The sequence below is a fragment of the Heterocephalus glaber genome, unplaced genomic scaffold (assembly GCF_053883595.1).
Source record: "Heterocephalus glaber isolate CG9 unplaced genomic scaffold, H.glaber_assembly_v1.0 deba00001465, whole genome shotgun sequence".
NCBI classification, from domain to species: domain Eukaryota; kingdom Metazoa; phylum Chordata; class Mammalia; order Rodentia; family Bathyergidae; genus Heterocephalus; species Heterocephalus glaber.
Window position 1 is genome coordinate 3,836,968 of NW_028258312.1, and position 12,801 is coordinate 3,849,768.

Sequence of the window (12,801 nt, forward strand, 5' to 3'; positions counted from 1 at the left end):
TTTACATATGTACAATTTAATGTGTTTCAATTATATGATGGTTGAGTTGAAAAGGTTAACTATGAAAAAATTTGGCTTGGCAACTTTCCACCTTTATTGTACTTTGTATTTCAAAATGAATTTGTTAGATTCTATGAAAAATCTCTTGGAATTTGTACACACTGGGCATAATTATTTTCATCCTTGGCAGACCTTTTTAGTAATTTTTTTCCACTTTATTAAATTCTTTTATTGGTACATTGTAGGTATACAACACAATTACATTTCTTATTGGGAACTGTACCTTTACATAATGCATCTTGATTCTTATTTTTTCCCCATTCCTAGCCCTCCCTTCACCCCCTCCACCCTTCCCTATTTACAAAGACTTTATTTCTATTTTTTCCATTTCTCATCATTTTTCCTTTCCCTTCTTTCCTTTCCCCTGTGCCTCCCACTACCCCTAGCCCTTTGGACCTTTTCTTCCTATTTTGCATTATCGATTATTCATTCTAATCATTGGTACATTTTAGGTATGCAATATAATGACATTCATCATTGGAAATTTGCACCTTTACATAGTCTCTCTTGGTTCTTATTTTTCACCCTTGCCCAGCCCTCCCTTCAGCCCCTCAATTCTTCCCTATTTACAAAGATTTTGTTCCTATTTTTCCATTTTCTCATATTAATCCCATTCCCTTCTATCCTTTTCCCTAGCCCTCCCACTTCCTTCCCCTTTGCCCCTTTTCTTCCTATTTCACTTACCTATTATACATTTTACTCCTTATTTACACTTTCAGTTTCTCATACCAGAGAAGCTATTCAGTATTTATACATATGTGTCCTATTTATTTCACTTAAGAGTATCACCTCAATGTGCATCCACTTAGCTATAAATGGAAAGATAGCCTCTTTAATAAATGGTGCTGGAAAAATTGGGCTTCAACTTGCCAAAGATTAAAACTAGACCTATATCTCTCGCCATCCACTAAACTAAAATCAAAATGGATTAAAGATCTAAATATTAAAATAGAAACTCTGAACCAGTTGGAACAGAGGTTAGATAAAACCCTTGAAGACATCAGTGTAGGAAAACTTTATGAACAAAACCTCAGTGGCCCGTGAACTAGCACAAACAATCAACAAGTGAGATCTCTTCTTATTAAAAGGCTTCTGCACAGCAAGAGAAACCACCAGCAGTGTGAAAAGACAACCCACAACGTGGGAAAAAACCTTCACCTGCTCTTCCTCAGACAAAGGTCTACTATCTCGAATCTATAAAAAACTTAAAAAGATCAGACCTCCCAAATTTAAAGACCCAATCTGAAAACGGGCATCTGAAATGAACAGGCATTTCTCAAAGAAGTAGAAATAGCAAATAAGTACATGAAAAAATGTTCAACATCACTGGTCATTCAAGAGATGCAAATGAAAACAATGCTGAGGTTCCATCTCACTCCAGAAAGAATGGCTGCTATCATGAAATCAACCAATAACAAATGCTGATGGGGCTGTGGGGAAAGAGGAACCCTGCTCCACTGCTGGTGGGAGTGCAGACTGGTGCAACCACTGTGGAAATCAGTATGGATATACCTCAAAGAACTAGGACTGGAAGTCCCATTTGACCCCACTATTCCACTGCTGGGGATCTTCCCCAAAGAATTAAAAGAATCATACCACAGTGATATATGTGCACCCATGTTTATAGCAGCACAGTTTTTGATAGCTAAAACTTGGAAACAGCCCAAATGCCCATCAACTGGAGACTGGACAAAGAAAATGTGGTTTTTTAATAAAATGGAGTACTACTCAGCCATAAAAAATGAGAAATTTAGTAACTTTTTAATTTTGTTGCACCTACCTTCAAATAAAATTATGGACAGCAATGGCCACTTGAATATTAGAGCCAAAATTATCTCCTGGTGTAGACCCCCCCTCACCCACTTATAAGAGGTAATCATAAGAAGACTTTTGACCTTCTGAGGAAATTAAAATTTCAATTTATAAAACAATAAAGGAGGAATTCACTTAGGACACCTGAGTTGCCTCAGGGAGTTAGTACATTTTCCTGCTCTATCTCTCCTGGGAGGAATTGGGAAAGAGATTTTAAGTAGAGATATTGAGACCTGCTCTGTAGTTTGTTGAGTCTACTGGGGTGTCACCTAAGTTTGGAGGTGGTTTCTTGCTGATATCAAGGAACAATGAGGTCTCTTATCATGAGTTTACCCAGAACTGGAATAAAAACCAATAAAAAAATACAATGAATTTCTTTGTTGTCCTAACCCCACATACTGGAGTCTTCAACTTATTGTGTATTTCATGGGAAATTTCTGTTTTTTCTGTTTTACTTATCCAAATACTACTTTTAGAATTAATTTAGATCGATGCCCAGAGAATCTATCTTCAGCTCTCTTTTACAGAGTAGTCAAACATTTCACATAGTTATGTATGAATAAAATGAAATAACAGAAATGTAAAAGTTTAATTTGAAATATGCATTCTCCAAGTTATGAATATTTTCCAAGGTTGACAGAATATATGATCATATCTCTAAGGTTTGCCATTTATATTCCAACACATGCAGAGATACGTCACTGCCTTTTTAGGCTGACAGCTAACAAATTGCTTTAGGTTAGAACGTTTTGAATGAGTTCAATTATATGGCAAGTTTAGTAGTCACATTGATGAACTGGCAATTCCATATACTATAGCATTTTCTGTCTTCTCCACAGAGATTTCAGGAACATTAGCATGGAAGTAAGAATTCAAATTTTAGTGGCATGTTAGCATGTTAGAGTAAACATCTGGCATACTAAAATAATTATAGCTTCATTTATTAAGCTATCACTTAGTGCTAGGTCCTATGCTGAGCACATTATTAATAATGATAGCTAACATTTATAGAATGTTTATAGTGCATAAGACACTGCTAAATACTTCATGAGCATTTACAGTGTTAATCCTTACAATTATAAATATGTACTACCTAGTTTTACAATTGTAGACACCAAGGCAAAAAACCAGAGTGAATTTTCAGTTACATGGTTAATAAATAGCTGAATCTAGAAGACCTGATTTTTTAGTGTGTTAAGGCAGCTTTTTCTCCTTGATTGTCTTTGAAGTCTATACTTATATTTCTGAAAGATGAATCGATTCTACTCCCAATCCTTTCCAGCCTTAATAGCCTTTGTCTTTCAGGTGATAGAACCCTTAAAGTACAAACAATAGTGACAGGGCTCTACCAAGTGTCTAACAGACATGATCTGGTTCTAATAGAATTAATCCAAAATTCATCACCAACTTGCTTTTAATTATTTCTGGGTATCTTGAAAGTTAGGACATATTATTTATCTTTTGCAGAATAACAAACTATCTTAAAACTTAGTGCTTTAAAACAAGAACAACTGTTTACTAATTCCTGTGGTTTCTTTGAGTCAGGAATTCAGTGAGGATATAGAGGAGATGACTTTCTTATGCAGCATAAGCTATGGCTCATCAGAAGGCTTGCTTACCCACCTTTTCAGTGGTTAATACTGGCTGCATGCTTACCTGAGGCTATTGGTTAGAATGCACACACACACACACAACACAACACACACACACACACACACAGACACAGACACACAGAGCTGTTCCATTTCTCCTGGGCTTCCTCACATAATGATGATATTGTTCTAAGTGCAGGCATCCTGAAGGAAAGTATGAGCCTGGTGGAAATCACACTGCCTTTTGAAACCTAGCCTCAGAAGTCAAGTGGCACCACGTCTACCCCCATTCTATTGGTCAAGGCACTTGTATTGATTTACCTGGTTCAGAATAAGGAGCACAGACTCTATTTCTTGGTAGAAATGTGACATCATCCCATTATAAAAAGATCACATGGGATAATGGTATACATTGAAGTGAACTTCTTTGCAATGTAAACTTTCTATATGAAGCAGGAGTGAGAAATTTAAAACATTTTCAAGTCACTGATGACTCTTAGCTCTTGGTTTTGCTAGTTTAGTTCCATTAATGAGTTGTCTAACTGTTCTGCATATTATCTCCCTATTTTCTACCACACAAAATGAGATTTGAAATCCAGCCTACTTTCAAGATTTACCAAAGAATCACCACCCCCACATTGAATGAGCACTTGCAAATAAAAACACTTGTTAATAGAGTTCCCAGACAATATCATGGATTTATAGTCAACTGATTCTAAACAAAAAACCCAAAACTATACATTAGAGAAAAGATAGTCTCTCTTCAATAAATGGTGCTAGAAACGTTGGATATTCACATGCAAAAGATTGAAATTTCTCACAAATGATACAAAAATCAGTTAAAAAATGGATCAAAGACCTAAACATAAGACCTGAAAATATGAAACAACTAGAAGCAAGAATAGGTATAAATATTTCATGACACTGGTAGAGGCAATGATTTTTTTTTATAAGTTCCCAAAAGCACAGGCAACAAAAGGAAAAATAGATGGCTGGGATTATATTAAATAAGAAGCTTCTGCACAGCAAAGAAAACAAAAGACAACCTACACAATGGAAAAATATTTTTTCAAACTACTCATCTGAAGTAGAATTAATACCTTAATAATATATATAAGGAACTAAAGCTCAGTAACAAAAAGCAATCCAATTTAAATGGGCAAATGACATGGATAGACATTTCTCAAAAGAAAAAATTAAAATGGCCAAAAAATTATTAAAATGTTCAACTTCATTAGGCATCAGGGAAATGTAAATCAAAACCACAATGAGATGTCATCCACCCCTAGTTAGAATGGCTATTACCACAATGGGATAATCATATCACCTCGGTTAGCATGTAGGAAAAAGTAAACTCCTATACAGTGTTGACTGGAATTTAAATTAGTACAGCCATTACAGAGAACAGAATGGAAGTTTCTTCAAAATCTAAAAATAGGTCTATTTTACCATCCAACTATCCCACTTCTGGGTGTATGTCTAAAGGAAATGATTATTAGCTTATCAAGAGATGCCTATCCTTCCATATTTATTGCTTCACTATTCACATAGTAATGCTACAGAATCAGCCTAGATGCCCATCAACAGGGAAAAACTGCATTAGTCACTTTTCTCTTGCTGGGAAAAATACTTGACATACACAACTTAAAAGAGGAGAGGTTTATTTAGCTCATAGTTTCAGAGGTTTCAGTCCATGGTTGGCTGGCTCCAAGGCAGAAATGGCACTGTGGAAGGACATGTGGATGAAAGGTGTTCAATCTATAGCAGTCAGGAAGCAGAAGGAGAACAAGAGAGTGAGAGATACACCCTCCAAATGCATGCCCCCAGTGACCCACCTTCCCACCTTCTCCAACTGAGCCTCAATTCCCAATAGCCTGCCTAGGTATGAATTCACCAATGGATTAATCCACTGATAAGTATAGCACCTCCACAATCCAATCTCTTCCAAAAACCTCACCTCTGAACACTTGAGATTTTAGGGTGATATTTTAGACCTAAACCATAACACATGCATAAAAAAATTTAGTATGTATGTACAGTGGAATATTATTCAGCCATTAAAAATGGTACCCAGGGGCTGTGAATGTAGCTCAGTGGTAGTTTGCATGCATAATATGGGTGACCTGGGTTAAATCCCTAACACCAATAAATAAATAAGTAAATAATAAAATAAATAAATAAGGTATCACATCATTTGCTGCAAAATGAATGGAACTAGAGGATATTATGTTAAATGAAATAAGACAGACACAGAAAGACAAATATTGCATGCCTCTCTCTCTTATATGTAGGTGCTAAAAAAGTCAGTCTGAATGTAGACTAGTTATAGTTACAGGCTGGGAAGAGTAGGAAAAAGGAAGACAGAGTAAAATTGAATAATAGGTACAAAATACAATTGTATAGAAGAAATACATTCTAGTGTTCCAAGCATGATGGGGTAACTATTGTTCATAATAACCTATTAGATATTTTAGGACTAGTTAGAAGACAGAGTTTTGAAGCTCTAAACACAAAATAATGGTGAGATAGAAATGTTAATTACCCTGATTTGATCAGTAACCATTGCAAACATGTATTGAGATATCACACTATAGCTCATAAATATGTAATTATTGTATGTCAATCAAAAACTTTTTTAAATGTCTAAGATGAAAGTGCTAGCTTCCTCAATTTGATCATTACATGTTGCATATATGTACCAAGTTATCACACTGTACCCCACAAATACAAATAATGAAAATAGCAATAAAAATAAAAACTCTTATTAAAGTCTTTTTCTGTGTAGCAGACTTGACTTTTTACAGTAATGGATGAGATTTATGTTGTAGTCAAAAAAAACGTCTTAGAATATTGGAAACCCAATACTTTGAAAAGCTCTATGAACTCTTTCCTATGTTTCAAGACTTTTCTGTTTCCTTCTATTTTTTTACCTACCTCTTCTCTCACAGAAGCAAAAACTTTAAATGGCTTCTGTATTGCTGTGAAAAGTAGTTCCCTAAAGTTCTGCCAACTCTCCATACCCATGCTTAATGCATAGACTCACTTTGAAAACCTAAAGACTCAGTAATGTTGTCTGACCCTCAGCCTTTCCTCCCATCCATCTCGTTTTGCAAAGGAAAAGAGCAGTGATGAGATTTATTCCTCCAGTTATATGAATTATCTCCTACTCACACCCTTATCTTCTCCATGGAAAGGCAGAAGTTGCTACACTCAGTTGTGGTTTTAAATAATACTCCCCACCTCCTGCGCACATTACACTAGTGTGCATTGGATTGTAGCCAGTACTATCCACCAAGTTTTCCATCTCTGATTTCCAAAACATTCAGGGAAAGCTTTGGCCTCAAGTGTTGTGAATACTGCTTAAGAAGAGAGCTTTGGAGGCTGGGGATATAGCTCAGTGGTGCCGCTGCCTGCCCCGCAAGTGCAAGGATCTGAGTTTGATCCCCAGTACCAAAACAAAAAGAACAGAGCTTTGGAGGCAAATATGACCATCCAATAAAGAGAGCCCTGAAATTCCCATTTATGTCTAAACCAAATTGGTAAGCCATGTTTGCCTTCTGGTTCATATAATTCTGGTCTGATAGAATTCCATTATAAAAGTCCATCCTTAAATTCTATAAACCCGAGAGGCCTTTATGAAAACATCTAAGTACAAAATAAATGCTCTTTGAATTAGTCCGTAAATAACCAGATTCTGGAAAAACAATGCTTCTACTGTGGTAGCCATAGTATAAATTCTATTTTCTCCACAGCCATGTTCTCCCTCGCACCCCATTCCCCTTCTTAGCTAAGCCCAAGTAAACCCTCTCCTCCAGTTTCCCACAGACCTGCTGAGGGCAAGTGCTCAGTGTGATACTGCATATCTCCCTATAGTTAATGGGTGTGAAACTCACTTGTGGTACACAAGCTGACCCAATTGCTTTCCTAAGGCAATGGAATGGAACCAAAAGACAGCAGCTAAAATGGTCTGAGCAAACACATCAAACCTCTCTGCAGAGGGAGAAGCCCACAGTAGATGCACAGAGATAATATGGAAGCAAACTGGCTTCTGAGAGCTGGAGAAAGAAACACAGTTCACGAAAACCATCTCATTCTTACTACCAGGCCCTTAGGAGATCTAGATACTTCTTTTGCCCTGGGCTTGATGAGATTTTCCAAATATTGAAATAGTAAACTAATCTTATTGTTTCAGGTAATTTGCAACCAAGTAAACAGAAATTAGTCTGCACAGGACATGAGAAGGAAAGTGGAAAAAAAAGTTTTATTGCAATTAGCTTATTTATTTACTATTTTATGGGTAAATATGTTTTAAGTATTGAATAGTTATAAATTAGAGAGTTTCGAGAAAGTATGATTGATGTTCCTCTAGGATCTTTATAATACATTATATCTAGGCCCACTAAATGAATAAAGCATAGATTAGTACTGAATGAAATGTCACTGTGAACTTTGATCATAGAATACAAGAAACCTTTTATTATGAGACTGGGTCTCACTGTGTAGCTCAGATTGGCTTTAAATTCTTGAGCTCAAATGATCTGCCTCAGCCTTTTGAGTGGCTGGGACTACAAGTACACAACACTGCACCTAGCTTGAAGAACTTCCTTAAGCAATCATATGCTCTTAAACTATTTCTGAAGATATTTTGCATATATTAACCTCTGAAGAGTGAACTTAACCTGAGAAGACTTCGTAACAGGGCTTTGCAAGATATTTAAGAATATACGTGGGGCCAGGGATTTAGCTCAGTGGTTCCACCGCCTGCCTTGTAAGCACAAGGTCAAAAAAAGAGAATATACATGTCAGTTTTCTCAATAAATCTTTATCTACTTTTTAGAGTTTCACAACCAACTAAACAAAAAGTCACAAGCAAATAAAAATAAACTTGTACATTTTGATCTTCATTTAGATAATGTGAAATAGGAAGAAAGTGTCCAGAGGGGAAGGGGAAGGGGAAGTGGGAGGGGTAGGGGAAAGGAAAGAAGGGAAAGGAAAAAATAGGAGAAAAGGAAAAAATGGAAACAAAGTCTTTGTAAATAGGGAAGGGCGGAGGGGGTGAAGGGAGGGCAGGGGAATGGGGAAAATAATAAGAACCAAGATAGATTACGTAAAGGTACAAATTCCCAATGATGAATGTCATCATATTGTATACCTAAAATCTACCAATAAACTTAATGAATAAATAAATAAATGTGTAAAGCATTTATGAAAAATTTATGTCCATTTCAACAAAAAGGGTCAACTACATTAACAAGTTAAAAAATATAACAGATTGTGGGAAAAGCCTAAATCGTAACTCAGTAAATAAGGATTTTGACTCTGTGTAAAGCTGTACGTGAAATTCCTTATGTTAAGTATTCATACATCTGACTGACAATGGACCATATAATGTGCAAAAAGGACATAGTTCAGAGGAGAGGAGGTAGGCCCAACATTTACAAGCTACTAGCAAGCTACCTGAACTCACTAAGCCTTTGTTTTCTCACTTGTAACATGTGGTAACAGCATTATTTGCTTCAGTGGGATGCTGTGAGGATTTAGCAATAGAATGCTGGTAAAGCATAGGTATGCTTAATAAATCTCAGATTACTTGTAATAGTTGCTCTTATCTTTATTATTGCAAATATATCTAGAAATACCAGTGCAATTTCCCTGGTGCCTGGTGTGCCAGCTGGAGACTAGCAAACAACTTGCTTCTGCTCAGTAAGACCACTCCTATTTCTAGAACGTGTGCCTCTGTGTGTGTGTGTGTGTGTGTGTGTGTGTGTGATACATTCAGTTGGTCTATACAAAATCCTATGGTTTCTGCTATCAGACTTCAATTTCTTTGTCTTTCTTTAGTTTGCTTTTTCACGGGGAAAAAAATAAGTTGTTGTTTTGATCCTTTATTGATTAATCTTTCAAATTACCAGAAAAACAATCAGAATCTTGGAATACCCCCCTTTATTTATCTAAATCATCAACCTATTTCATGTGAACCATCACACAAGCAATCAGACTACAGCTGAACACGGCGAGGAAAAGTAACCCAACCTACTAGTAGAATGTTATTGGAAACTTGCTGTCCTTTAAGTATTCTCCTGACCAATATTCCCTTTTTGCTCCAAACCTACAATTTCTGTAACTTTTCCAGTCTTAAATCATGCACCTTGCCCTCAAAAACTTGGCTTTTTCTTATCACTCCAGTTTGTATAAAAAGCATTTTGGTCTTAAAAATGAGCTCAAAACATACTCATTCCTAATGGTACAAGCATACATATCATGAGTAATGTACAACTACACTGAAGCATTATTTATTTATTCCAAAACTTCTCCTCTCTTTTTACTTCCACTATCCCTTTTAAAGGAACATGATGTGTGTTTACAGGCATGTAGTACACAATTCAGATCACACAATAGGTCCTACAGTGAAAAGTGAGCTACCCAATTCTCCCTCCAGAGGCAACCACTGTTATTTCTTGTGATAACCATATATGAGAAACACTCATTAAATGTAGCATACGTATTTAGCTAGGGTTCCTTGGAATAATTACTCTTATACCCTAAGATACTCATTCTATGTAATAGTTCTTCTAGCCATCAAGAATGATATTAATGGTCTGGGGATTTAGCTCAGTGGTTCTGCCACCTGCCTCACATGCACAAGGTCCTGAGTTCGATCCCCAGTACCAAAAAAATAAATAAATAAAAAATAAAAGAATGGTATTAATTTTGTGCTTCATGGGAGAATTGAGAAAACAGTCACAAATAATGTTCTATACATTGCTGTGGTTCAAAGGTGAAGCTCTAGTTGAGCTTTCACTTAATCTAGCTTGCAGAATTTATACACACATATATACATATACACACATATATACATATACACTTATATGCATATACAGATACCTATATACACACAGGTGCATATACGTGCACATATATGCACATACATATTCACATGCACATACATATACATATACAGAAATGTCTGGGTACATTTAGAACTGCTGTCCTCCTCTTCTTCCTCATTACCTGTTTCCTTATTTTTCCTTTTTCATTCCAGTAAAGATGAGAAAGTATATTAATTTTTTTTTTTTTTTGGCACCAAGGATTGAACTTGGGACCTTGAGCTTGTGAGGCAGGCTGCGGAACCACTGAACTAAATCCCCAGCCCCAAAAGTATGTTAATTTTAAGTATACCACACGGTGAATTTTATATATTTATATATTAATGGATCCACCATTCTGATCATAATATAGAACATTTCCAACATTTTTAAAAGTTCCTTCATGTCACAGAGGCAATCTCTAGCCTAACCCTAATTTCTATCATTACAAAATAGTTTTGCTCTAGCCTAACCTAAAAACTCAGACCCAAGATTTTATATAAATGAAACCACAAGTGGATCTTTCCTCCTTCCCTCTACATGTCAGAATAATTTTCCATGTTATTTGGAAAACTGATGTTTCCATTGGTTTATTCTTTTTGTTGCTGAGCATTATTCCACTAGATGAATAGACCACTATTTATTTTCTCATTCTCCTAGTGATGGACCAATGCAATGTTTCCAGTTCCGGGCTATTTTGAATAAAGCTGCTGTTGAAATATTTGTACATGTCATTGATGGATATATGCACTCATTTCTCTTGGTTGTATACTTAGAAGCAGACTGAATGCTGAGGTAGGCTTACTAAATATTAGCTTTACTAAATAGTACCAGTTTTCCAAAATTATTTCTGTTTTGCTCATTCTAATAGCTGCAAATAATTTTATGAATATTTCTATGATTTATTTAAACTAAGCCACTATTAATAGAAGTAGAAAAGTTGTTTTCAAACATTTGCTTGGAACAAATATATTCCAAATGTTACCAGTTTACATAAATCATTTTCCCATATACAAATATATTTAAAGGAAAAATTATGATAAGTGAATTTGCTAGATCTAAGAATATGTGCCTTTAAAATTTCAGTAGATCTCCAAAGTGTTTCAACTAATGCATCTTTCAACAGTCAATTTTTAGGTTATCTCACCTCATATTTTACATGGTAAGTCATCAAATGTTTTGAACTTGTTTGTCCAATAGGTCTAAATTATAGTTTTTGTAGTTTAAGTTTGAAAGGCTGTTATTTTAGGTGGTAATATATTTTTATAAGTTTTAAAGCAGTTGCATTTCCTTTTTGGTGACCTGTCTTTTAATAGCCTTTGTCCCTTATTCCATTAAGTTGTTAGTATTTTACTGATTTAGAAGAGCCCTTTTATATTAAAGAAATTATGTCTTTTCTTTTTGATATGACTTGCAAATATTTTCCCCCAAATTGTTGTGTGTCTTCTATTTCTGTTATAGTTGAGAGAATAATTTGGAGTGTTTTCTTTACATTAGATTTCCAAAGCATATTTCACAAAGCCCTGGTCTACCCTTCTACCATCCATAAGATATGTTATGATTGCTGTTAACGAATAAAAATAATATATGTTCTAAATACACTCTCTGGATTATTAAAAATAATCTTGCTCTAATACATACCCTAGAGAATTAAAAGGAAATCTACATGTAAAAAACGCAGTTGGAAGGTACACTAAACATGGCTCTGTTGTTGACAATTTTCTCAAGATAGTCAAAGGCAGTTACAGTCTTAGCAAGAGTCTGTGTTAGGCTATTCAGCTTTCAAAGGTATTTATATGTGGCAATTAGATGACTACTCAGTGACTACTCTAAGGCAGCCCAACAGTTACAGAGAGATTACTCAACAACTCCACGTTGCCCCCTAGATTCTTTGTCAATTTGAGGTATTCTGAGAATGTCTTTAACTGAGGATTGGGCTGGGGAGGAGTGTCAGTCAGTTGTATAGCCCATGCTTAGCATATGAGAAGTCCATAGTTCAATCTCCACCACCACCAAGAAAAAGATTGGTATAGAAAGGGACCTAAAACATTGTTCTGGATAGTGACATCTCTGAGATGCTTACAACTATGTGTCATTCTTCAGGAACATCCCCCCACACCCATTACTTTCTCACATTAAAATCCTTAGTCTTTATCACTTGATATCATTTGCTCACTTTCTTCCCCATTAAGTTTTGTTTGCAACAAGCAATCTTTTACGACTGGAATCAGTTTTCTGTTGCTGCTGTAGTAAACCATCATGATGTTAGCAGTTAAAACAACACCCATTTTTGATCTCATAGTTCTTCAGGTTTGAAGTCTAGGGTACCAAGCCTCAACCAGATCCTCTGCCCAAGTCTTCACATGGCAAAATCAGGGTGTCACCAGGGCTGCATTCCTTTCTGGAGACTCTAGCAGTGGATCCACTCCCAAGCTCATTCAGGTGGTTAGCAGAAGTCAGTTTCTTGTGGT